At 32.7% G+C, this 8,836-nt stretch overlaps 1 long non-coding RNA gene across 1 annotated transcript in view; it reads right to left on the bottom strand.

Moving 5' to 3' along the window:
• Positions 1 to 357: 357 nt before the first annotated feature.
• The window catches only part of LOC109118281, a 226,495-nt gene continuing 218,016 nt past the window's right edge, over positions 358 to 8,836 (bottom strand). The window contains exon 3 of the long non-coding RNA XR_002025599.1: positions 358 to 424. This is a non-coding gene — a long non-coding RNA (uncharacterized LOC109118281). The remainder of the gene's footprint in view (positions 425 to 8,836) is intronic.

Below are 8,836 nucleotides of genomic sequence, written 5' to 3'. Positions count from 1 at the left end.
GTGTCTTTGCAGTGATAATATAGTCTAAAAAAAAAGATCAAGACTCTCATTTAAAATAGCAACAGATAAAAAACAAGTATTACCAAGGAGTTTAAATATAAACACTGAGATCATAAAATCTTAATGAAATAAACTGAAGAAAACACAAATACATAGAGAGATTCACTGCGAGCTTAGATTGAAAAAAATAATATTATTAAAATGTGCATACTATCAAAAGTGATCTAAAAATTCATGAAATTCCTATCAAAACTCCAATGAGACTGTTTCATAGAAATAGAAAAAGCTATCCTAAGTTTTTTATATAAGCATAAAATATTTCCAGAAGCCAAAGAATTCCTGTCAATGAAGAACCAACCTGGTTGCATCGCACTTCTTGATTCAAAGCTGTATTGCAAAGCTCAATGTTTGAAATAATTTTCCACTGTCATAAAACAAAAACAAAGATTAAAAAATCAGAACAGAGAGCCCAGCAATAAACACATGAGTAATTTTAAACTAATATTTGACAAAAACACAGAAACTACACAATGGTGAAGGGCTAGTCTCTAATAAATGTTATTGGGAGAACCAGACATACATATAAAACAGAATGTAGTTTGACTAATATCATACACAGAGAGTAAAACAAAACGAATTTAAAAATCAACTATAACAGTCCTAAGCATAAAGTTCTTAAAATTTTAATGGAGAAAAATATAGGCAAAAATCTTCATGACACTAGGCTGGACAATTATTAAACTAAAAGCTCAGTATCAAAAAGAAAAATAAGCAAACAGCAGTATATGAAACTAAAAACCTTCTTTGCATTTGTAGAAACAACTAACAAATGAAAAAGAAACTGTGAAAAGGGGGAAAATATTTGCAAAGCAAGTATCTAACGGAGGTTAATATCCAAAATATATTTGAAATACATGAGTCGATAGTAAACAAATAATAGCCCTATCTAAAAATGGTAAGAACATCCACTTTTTTCTTTCTAGGAAGACATAAAAATTGCAACAGATACATAAATAGGCACCTACCATCACTAAGCATGAAGGAAATTGAAGTGAAAACCATAATGCATATCCATTCATTAGGATAGTTATAGACATTCATTAGGATAGCTACAGACAAAAAGACAAATATTGGTAAAGGCAGGTGGAAAAGGAAACACTTGCATGTTGTTACCATAAATAGAAATCGGTCCAGAAATTGTGAAGAACAATGTAGATTTTCCTGAAAAATTAAACTAAAAATAGAACAGCCATATGGTCCAATAACTACTGCTGTAGGTATATATCCAGAGTGAATGAAATTGATATGCCAAAGAAATGTCTCCATTCCCCTGATCAATATAGTATTATTCACAATTGCTGCAACATGGAGAGAAAAATAAGTAGCCACTGACGGATGTATGGATGAAAAGATTTTTATATATACATATTATTATTCAGCCACGAAAGAGGAAAATGTCTTTTGCAACAATATTGATGAACCCTGAGGATATTATTCTGTATGAAACCAAGAATAGAACAAAAAACACTGTAGTCTTATTTACTTACCGACTCTGTTTTTATTCATTAACTTCATTGGTTCATTTTAGGCATACATTGTGGTCTCACTCATCATTAGAAATTTGTACCTGTACACGATACATACTGGTTCTTGCTTTTCCCATTCCCTTGCCCTTCCTACCACTCCTCCACCTCTCCCTATTCACAAAAGCTTTTGTTTCCGTTTTTCCTTCTTTTCTCATTTTTTCCTTTCACTTCTTTCCTTTCCATCACCCTCCCCCTAGATCCCCTTCACCTTTGAACTTTTTCTTCCTATTCCGCAATATTATATATGTTGGTATTTGTGGGCTCTAAAAAACCAAAAAGCAAACAGTACAATTATAGTTGTGAGGATCTAGTATGTAAGGAGGAGAGAGATATTGGAAAATGGGTTCAAAGTTTGAGTTATAATATTGATAAGTTCTGATGATCTAGTATAAATCATGGAAATTACATTTACTACTACTGCATTCTTATTGATATTTACTAAGAGGATAGATTTGAATGTTCTCACCAAATGTACATACAGAGTGGTAATTACATAAGATAATGGTGTGCTAATGTTGTTGACTGTGGCAAACATTTCACAGTGTTTATATATGTGAAATTATCAAATATCCCTTGAACACATAATGCTTTTGTCAATGATGCTTCTATAAAGCTGAAATATATCAATACAATTTTAAAAATGATTTTAATTTACTAATATATTCTCAATTTTCCTTTTAATCTTAACTGAAAAAATGTTATCTGTAACAAATCGATTATTTCACTTCTAGTTTGCTCTTTACATAAATAAAACAAAATAATATTTAATTATTTTAATGAAATATAGCATACATATTATGATTTATTTTAACAAGCACATTTGTCTTTCTAATTAAACAGCTAAGAACTATAGCTATTTCTTTATCTATTTGCATATATGTCTACAGACTTCCCTTAAATTGATAATTACTTCATATTACCAAAGCTTATTTTGATATGATAGTACATTAATTTTGCATTGCTTGGCCTCATTTTAATGAGAAAATATCATTTTTAATCATAAGGGAAAAGGGTCAATATTAAGAAAATAAGTCACATCATGGATCATAAAAAGCTTTAATGGGCCAGGGATTTAGCTCAGCGGTCGGTGGCCTGCCTTGCAAGGCAAGGACCCGAGTTCAATTCCCCATACCCACCCCCCAAAAAAAGCTTTAATTATGTCAAGAAACTTACAGTAGTCTCTTTTGGTTACTATACAATTCACAAACTTCCTTGGTAGTTTAAAATCAGTCAAGCAACAGAAAAGGGAATATGAGTTTGTGTGTTTGTCAGAAAGAAAGTATACAAGAGAATAATGAGAACGGTTTAATTCACAGAGTTCTTTTAATTTAAAAATTCACCCCAACTAGATAAAGACTGGATAGAGACTGGATAAAGAAGGTCTAATTTTTCTATAAAATGGAGTACTACTCTGCCACGAAGAAGGGGAAACTAGAGCCATTCATAGGAAAATGGCTGCACACTGAAGCCACACTCTTAAGTGAAATAAATAGGACACACGTGTAAATACCAAATAGGTTCTCTGGTGTGAAAAAATAAAAGTGTAAATAAGGATCAAAATGTATAATTGATATTGTGCAATAGGAAGAAAAGGTATAGGGGAAGTGGGAGAGGTAGGGGAAAGATAAGAAGGGAAAAGAAAAAAAATATGAAAAGGGAAAAAAATGGAAACGAATTCTTTTAAATAGGGAGGGGTGGAGGGGTGAAGGCAGGGCAGGGTGATGGGGAAAAAATAACAACCAAGATAAGTCATGTGAAGGTACAAGATCCCAATGATGAATGTAACTGCACTGTATACCTAAAATGTACCAATAAATTAAGAAAAGAGAAAGTTTTAATGTAGCATCGTTCAGTGATTGGGACACCAACACTGATAACATAACAGTTGATCTTATAATCAGGACAGGTACAAAGTGACTCACAGGTGATTCGTTTATACAATGTTGGGTACTCCAGACAAAAGAAGCTTCCCAGCCTCCACAGACACAGGAGACAGTAGGGTTTCATGCCATTACTCAAAATAAGATATAATTTGAAATGTGTTATTTCATTTTGAGTTGTAGGTCACTGAAAATTCAGAAAAACATGTAGCTAAGGGAAGGATATTGTATGTTTTGTTCCGGTGTCCTTCAAAACACTTTCTCTGATTCTAATAAATCATGCTTAAGAAGTTGTGACCTGACATTTTTATCAATTTTGTAGCAGTAATTTTTTGCTATCCAATTAAAATTCAAGCTCTAGGAGAAAACTCTGTCATTAACTCCTATAAGGAATTAGGTAACATTCTAATTTCTAATTATGTGTTTCTCAGTAGGTTAGAAGATAGCTCTTTAGATTTGCAAGGTGAGCATGAATTATGGATAATAGAAAATATTTTAATCAATCTAAAGCCAAGTTTATCTTAATATACCTGTGGACTTTGCAGTTCTTAGCCTGATCACATCTCTAATCCAATTTATGTAACTACATCAATGATTTTCATATTTATGACCATGTATCATCAGTAAAATTAAATTTTACTTCATGTGACATCTCATCTAAAAAGCTGCACTTGGGCACTGACTGGGGCATTTGGGATAAATATTTTAAAAACTTTTATTTTCTAAGTACAGATTATGACCAGATAGCATAAAATATTTCAAATATTTGCTAACAAATAATCTGAACCTGGATATTCTATAGTAAATTGAGTTTGTTTTTGCCAAACTAAAGAAAAGCAGACACTTTAAAACCACAAACACGTGTCATGGTATAAAACTGTAATGGAAGCTGAAGATTGCAAAAAGGAACAAAGCATAGTAGAAATACAGTATATCACTCTTTGTATAATCCTTAAAATTAAGGAAATGCAACATACATTCCAGGTAGCTTTTGAAATGTGATACTTAAATCCCATGTTTTCAACAATATCCGGACAGCCCTAAAAAGTCAGTTTCAATAGACATTCCTTCTGTTCTTTTGCCTCATTAGGTTTCATTCACTTCAGTGATAACTGAAAAAGCAGAGCTGCCAACTGAAAAACTGGCAAGAAAGGTAACTGGCATTGTTCTTAAAGGGACGTGGATTTGAGCCAAACAAAGGCGCATTCTATATTAATATGTAAGCTAGACAGTCAGCCAAGTCTAATGCTGGCAGACCTTCAGGTCAGAATATGAACTTTTTTCCCAACATGCTAAAGCTGGAGTTGAATGCCAAGGTATGCACTGATAATTATAAAACAACTTAATTGTGATTAATTCTTGTCTGACAGTCTGACACTTGATCTTTACTTACTCTTATCAGTTCAACATTTTGTTTTATGTTTAGAGAAATATAACTCAAAATGAAGGATTTGTTTATAAATTTTATACACTAATAACTACCCAGCTTTTCTCCTTGTAAATCTTACTTATGCTCTGTCCTTTTATTTTAGCATTCCTGCAAAATAGAAGTCATTTTATTAAAATAATTAGAAGATTCTTAATATAATAAAACTTATCAAATTAATTTGCTTTGATAAAATGTAGTAAAATGACTATGTAAGCAGATGTAGCTTTTGAAAAATTTTTTGATGCATATCATGTGATAAGTGTTATAGGTCCATAACTTAAAAATACAACTAAATTGAGGATAAAAAACCAAAAATATGATTTAATATATCTTGTGACTATTTATAAAACCAAGACAGTATTTTCAAACAGAGCAATATTTCCTAATATGACATAAAACCTATTTATGTAACATTTACACATATTCCGGTGTCATTCCACAAAGATAAGAATAACATTTTAAAAGAAAAAGTAGTGTATATATTTAACCACTTGTCACTAAAGTTAGTTAACACAGAACAGAGGCTGATGATATCCACACAGCCAATTTCATCAAACATACATACATATGTATATACATATATATATATATAAATATATATATACACACACACACATATATATATATATATTGAACTGAATTTAGAGAAAAGTTGCTAGCTACATTGTTTTGAAGTTATAACTGTACTGTCGTAACTTTATTTTCAATGAATTATGTGTGTGATGTGAATGTGAATGTGCCTAGAGAGAGAGAGAGAGAAATAAAGGGAGAAAACTGACTATGGACATTGAGATTAATTATTTGGGGGACATTCTAGTGTTCAAGGACATGATCAGAAACCTACTATTATATCATGATGCCCTCCATACTTTTAAAACAGAATTCAAGCATGACTATTATATTGCCTACCTATCTTTGTTTTCCTTACTCTTGGCTTGGTGGAAGAAACTATAGATGCAGAAAAATTCTCCCATATGTTTATGAAGAGTATAGAATATTTGTTACATCTTTAGAGATATATATTCCCATTCATCAGTCAAAACTATTTCCTTTTTTTTATATCTTTCTTTTCTTTGCTTTGCTTTTCTCCATTCTTCTTCTTCTCCTCCTCTTCCTCCTCCTTCTTCTTCTTCCTCTTCTACATTTTTTGAATTGTTATTGAATCATGAGAACGCTGAGCTACATCTCCAGTCATTTTAAATTTTTATTTTGAGACAGGGTATTGCTGATTTGCTGGGCAGGTCTCAAACTTACAATCCACTTCTTTGTTGCTGAGACAAAATACTGGCACCCACAAGTCTAAGGAGAGGTTTACTTTGGCTCCCAATTTTTAGTAGATATTTCATGTTTAATAGCCTGGCTCCAAGGAAGCGTCTCATGGCAGAGAAGGAGGGAAGTAAAAGCCAGAGTCATAAAGTTTCATTTGGAAACAAGGACTCTGAAGTTGGACTAGATGTCATATATGTTACATACTAGCAAAATTCTTTCTATGTTTTTCCCTTGTCCTGATGCTGCAGGACACTAATAGAGAGAAGTAGACTAAGTAGTTGAAGAAGAAAATTTCAGCTGAAACAAGATAAAAGATGCCTTGATGGCTTCTCAGAAATCAGCAAGACACCATTCATCACAGGTTCAAGGGTGCAAAAGTACAACTTTCATTTGAGAAGAGAAATGACGGCCCCCCAGAGAAGGTCCATCTAGGGAATTGTTCTTCAGAATTCATTTTATTTTACTCAGCCTTACAGGAGCTCAGAGGCTAATAAAGCCATGATTCAATGAGGCCTGGATACTGATGGAGCTGGCAACAGACTTTGGCATTTTACACATAATGGCTGTTTTCCAGACACATGTAAGGTAAGAGTTGTCAGGCCATGGGAGCTTTAACCAAGATTTCAAAGGCAATGTATACTCTTTAGATGGGAGTGTATGTATTTAGGGAAATAAATCCAACATTACAGTGAATACTCTAATAATTCATTAATGCCAAGAATATGGAACATTGGTTGAAGAAAACCACAGGCCATGAAAGAAGCCACCCAGCAAGGCAATAGAGGTAGAGATGCCCCAGAACTGTGGAACTTAAATATTACTACCATATTTTCCAGATGTCAGATATGAAGCTACCATATGTATTTATTGTTTGCCCGTCTGGGTTTTGGTCTTGCTTGATCCAATTCTTTTCTATAGCCATATTTCTTCCTTTTGTAATGGGAATATTTAACCTACACCATGGTGTATTGGTTTTATTAAACATTTAAAAAGTTTTACTGAGCTTCACAGCTGACAGTTTAACCTGTGTTTCAGAAGAGATTTTGACTTAGATCTTAAACAATGTTAGAATTGCTGAAATGTGAGAAAGAGACTAATGCATTGGGGTTAAACTCAGAATAGGTACATTATGTTAGGGAGGATTATGATGTACTTTCTGTAATAGAAATTTAAGTATACTTTAAGGAGATATGTTCAACCGTAAAGTTAAAAAGGGGTGGTGTGTGACAGTTCAGTGGAATTTTCAACTTGATAGGGTCAAAAGCTACCTAGGGAACACGCCTAACTTTGTCTCAGTGGGTGACAGAGGCATGACCCTAGGTCCTTTATCTAGTTCTTGGCTCCTTCCCACCTTTAATGTATAATTTGTGGGAAGGTAACAATGTATAGAAATTGACCTGCAAAATATTTAAAATATTTAAGGACCTTAATTTTAAGCACTTCTAATTCCCAAGTTCCAGTTAAACTACTCAAACAGAAGTGTTTGCTGTTATTAGAAAAAGATAGATTCAACTTTCTCTTCAAAGTATAAAAAATTCGATTTTCCTTATCCCTTGCCTTCCAATAGACTGTCTCTTTTTCTTTTTTAAAAAATACAAAAACTGTGAGGAAATGAAAGCTGTGCAATGATATATTGTCACTGCAAATGAACTGGACTTGGCATGATTTTCTTCCACCTGTAACCGATTATTAAAGCTAAAATATTTTCTGCCATTATACTATCATACCTGACAAATCTGCCAAGTGATTCCTGCCCAACCTGACTACTTCTTCAGAAAAAAAAAAGGAAAGAAAAATGTTATATAATCAAGAGACAGCAGCATGAATGTGGATATCCAGTGTGACCGAGCACTCAAAATGCAGGGTGCCCACAGAGAGTATTCATTGTTGTGTTATCACCCTTATTTATCCTACTCTACATCAAAGTGCAATGTTGAGAAAATCATTTTACAATGTTTATTTTTTAGAATTCACGTCTTTAGCTTCAAATTAGTGAGTACCTACAGGAAGCCTTTTCATTGATTTATTAACTGCTTCTTATTTAATCCTCATTCATCATAAACATTAAAAATACATAGACTTTGTTCTTCATGATTCAGAATTATGAAAGCAAATCAATTTCCTTGCCTTCTGCTGCATCTTTTAATCTAAGTAATGCTATGATAAAAGACAGGAATCAAAATGTAGTCTTATTTAAATTCTGCATTTAAAAGTTACTTCGATTTATTTTTATGTTAGAGTATTAACATGTATTTTAATTGCCTTTCATTTTAATGCGTATTTCTATAATTATATTGAGACATTTTATTAATATGATTTCACTAAGATTAATATTCCTTTTGTGGTTCAGGAACCCTCTCACTATACCCGCATTAATGCTGTTCTCCAGGTCTCTACTCATCACCTAAAATCTAAGAAATAGTTTGTGATTTACCTGGCTTTAAACTGAATACAGGGCTGGAGATTTAGCTCAGTGGTTGCACCGCCTGCCTCTCAAGCACAAGGACCCAAGTTCGATCCCTGGTATCCCCCCCAAAAATAAATAAAATAAACAAAAATAAAAAATAAAAAATAAATAGAATACAAAGGCTTTTCAACAGTGATTTAAACAAATGGTGAAGAGGGAATAATATATTCCTGGATAAATATTGATTGAGCATTTATATATATAT

This window comes from Fukomys damarensis, unplaced genomic scaffold (genome assembly GCF_012274545.1).
Source record: "Fukomys damarensis isolate Sample0158 unplaced genomic scaffold, DMR_v1.0_HiC HiC_scaffold_20, whole genome shotgun sequence".
In the NCBI taxonomy this organism is placed as follows: Eukaryota; Metazoa; Chordata; class Mammalia; order Rodentia; family Bathyergidae; genus Fukomys; species Fukomys damarensis.
The sequence above is the reverse complement of the archived record's forward strand: the minus strand, read 5'-3'. Positions and strand labels throughout refer to the sequence as shown.